Below are 3,511 nucleotides of genomic sequence, written 5' to 3'. Positions count from 1 at the left end.
CGGCCATGGTGCTTACTACTTGCATTCTGTATTGTGGTCCAGGAGCGGCTGCTTTTAGCTGCGCAATGATCGTGTCAACCTGTGAAATGGCAAGCTGCGATCTACGTGTGCCAATGTTGACGACTAGAGCATCGTCAGACTGCAATTTCTCGTTAGTGGCCATGTTGTTGGCTGTTTGATAGGTACCTTGGGGTTGCTGTTGCGTCGGGGGCAACGACAAGAAAACTCTACTCGGACGACAGGCATGTGTCGGACTAGAATGGTTTGATTAACACGTGCACCACCCCTCGGGCTCTCCTCCGCGGGGAAGCTCGAGGGCCCTCTAGTAGTAAATTGGCCTATAGGGCCTCTACTATCCCCAACCGTCTTAATTAGGACGATATAACTATCGTGTTGTTGCTAAGGCTTCTTAGAAGGTGTTATTATCGTTTTTAATATAGAGGCTATTATAGAGGTTCCGAATAATAGTAATTATATAGACACCGAAAATAAACCTCTCGCGTTCTAATTGCCCTTATCGCTACTAACTATAAATAACCCTCGCCGTTTATAGCGCGCTAGCTCTCGGAGGGCTTATAACGCTACTATTAGAGCCCTTAGGCCGTCGCGAAGAAAGGAGGCGGAACCGGTAGTAGTATAGTCCGTAGAACTAGACGATATCGTAGAGGATATAGAAACTTCGGAGGATATAGAGGCTATAAAGAGCGCGGAGGATAAGGATAAGGTAGAAGTAGTAGATAAGCCTATAAGGATATTAATTTAAGAGCTCTTAGAGCGAGTTGCTAGCCTCGTCTATTAGTAAGATAGAAGTAATAGAACTATAGAGCGGTACTATATTACTACTATAGAGGCGGAATAGGCTATTACTATAGAAGCTAAGCTTTACTAGATATCTATTAAGAAGTAGCGGAAGCGTTAATATAAGGTGTATTAGCGTAATAAGGATAAGCGTAATACTACGGCTCTAAACTAGAGGTTAGCGGTAGAGGGCCTGCCTTACTTTAGTAATCTAAGGAAGCTAAAACGGACGGCTAGTGTCGCTAGTATTAGTATTAGTAAGAAGGAGCCGCCGAAGAAGAAGAAGAAGAAAACGATAGTATCGCGTAAGAGCTAAACCGTGCTACCGCCCTTAGCGCAACCCTTATAGTAGTAGCGTTCTATATTATTATTTATATCTTTAGACAGCTTAGAAGATAAGGAGCCGGCGCCGTTCTAATATCGAATTAGCCTATATTATCGCCGAGGGAAAGAGAGTATTAATAACACGTAGATTGTAACTAGTAATAAGGACTTAACTACGAGAGTTAGTAAGTAGATTAACGAGAGTATTATCGATATAAAGGGCGTTTTAAAGGGCGGTAAACTTACGGCYGCCTATTAAGGACTCGCTACTAGCAATATAGTAAAGATTACCTAGAAGGATAAGCGTAGCTAGCATAGCATTATCTAGTAGTTAGAGTTGTTTTATAGGGCGAATAGAATAGAGCTTAGAGTTACCGTAGATATTAAACTAGAGCCTACTATAGTTGTTCCTTTAATACTAGCTCTAGCTACTTAACGGACGGCTACTATAATATAGCTTGCTAGCCTACCGTAGAATTAAGAGGGTATACGTGTTAATAGTAATTACTTAGAGGTAATTACTAGCCGGTAGACGTGTAAGAACCGCAACTATAGGAACTACGGTTATAACTATTTTATTCCTTTAGACGCTCGTAACTATCCTACTACGCATTTCCCTATATATAAGCCTTAACTTATAGCGTAGTAGAAGGGTGTTATAGAAGGGCGGCTTATTATAGAGGATCTAAGTAGTGCTATTATCCGTAACCTCGTCCTTATAAAAGAGCGTGGTTTTACTAGTAAGGGAGGTATTAACAACGTACGTAAGGTTAAAAGCGAACACGCTTTAAGTAGTAATACGATAATTACCTACAACTTAGCTCTATCTACTACTCTAACTCTAGGCCCTCGTAATGCTATATTGCCGCCCTCTTTATAGCCTAAGGTTAAGGATAAAGTAGATAAGTTTATAGACTATTATATATAGAGAAGAGAGTAGTAGGGGGAACCTATATAGGCCGCCCTTTAGTTAATTAAGAAGCTACTACTTAACGAGTTTGTCGCTATTATCGATATTGCCGGTATTAGCGATAGCGTATAGATAAGGGCTAGTATACGGATTAGATATAAAATTAGAGCCGTTCGCTCTACGTAGGAGTTTAAAGATTAGAAACGCCGAGAGCGTAGATTAAGGTTATAATAGCTTCTATACTAGCGGTATAAGGGCCGTATAAGAGCCCTTATAATAACAGGATTAATAGAGGTAGCTAGATTAACTAACCTTAGAGAAGGGAGTATAATATARCCTAACTGCTTAGCGTAGGCTTAGCGTATGTATAACTCCTACGTATAGCGCACATTTAACCTATAAGAATTAGTCTTATCTCTAATCGAGKRATTACGGGTGTCTAATACATTGCTACATCTTTACCCTTATAATTCTAATTCTTCTTCCTCTCTAAGGGTAGCGATCTATTAGATCCTAACGAAATAGCCCCTAGGCGCGCCGCCCGCGAAGCGACTACTCCCGAGTAGCGCTACGAAGAAGAACGCGTCGAAGAACTCCCTAATTACGGAGATRTCGAAGAAGTCGCTACCGTAGAGCCTATATAGCCTACTCTAGACGAAGAYACGATAGRTTACGGAGAAAACGAACGCGATAAGGAAGAGACSGCTAATAAGATAATCTAGCGCCTCGAAGGCGAGAAGYAGGCTCTATARTAGTAAGAGACGATTCGCTAACTTTAGTTAGAAGTCTAATAAATAAAGCGTAATCGKGACCGCGCCGACGTAGGCGTAGCTACTACTATACCCCGTCGCGGAGTCGTGCCTACGCGCCTCTTWTATAAGGAAGATCCGGATRCTATAAGYACCTCGAGTTTAAGCGTAGCGTATACGCGTAGCGGAGTAGGCGTAAGACCTAAGATAAAGGATCCTAAACTATTCTTAGGGGATTCTATTAAAGAGGCACGCGAATTCYTACGCTAACTTAAGATAATCTTCGCTAATACTACTACTAGCCTAGAGAGTAACTATAATAAGGTCCTCTATAGCGTTATATAGCTAGGAGGWRACGCCGCGGAGTCGTAGTATAACGAGCACGATATCGAGGCGCTTACGCCGAGCTATACGTAGGAGGATTTCTAATCGTTCGTRCGTAATACYRTCGGGRACCCTAYRAACCGCGCGCTTAGCGTTACGCTTAAGTAYRAAAGGGTTMRATAGAGCTAGRATTAAACGGTAAAGYAATTCGCCCTTAAACTAGAAGTRCTAGAGAGTTAACTAGACTAYACGTAAGCKTAGCTCGTACGTTAGTTCCTCGCTAAGCTAAGACTAGCTCTCCGTTAGGAGATTATTAAGTTATACTTTATACCTATAATAAGGGTAGAGATAGTAGCGCTAGTAAGGCGTATTAAAGCAGCCGATAAGGGTACGAGCGTATAGCTTA

Source organism: Ramularia collo-cygni, assembly GCF_900074925.1.
Source record: "Ramularia collo-cygni strain URUG2 genome assembly, contig: RCC_scaffold04, whole genome shotgun sequence".
NCBI lineage: Eukaryota > Fungi > Ascomycota > Dothideomycetes > Mycosphaerellales > Mycosphaerellaceae > Ramularia > Ramularia collo-cygni.
Note: the sequence above shows the minus strand (reverse complement) of the source record.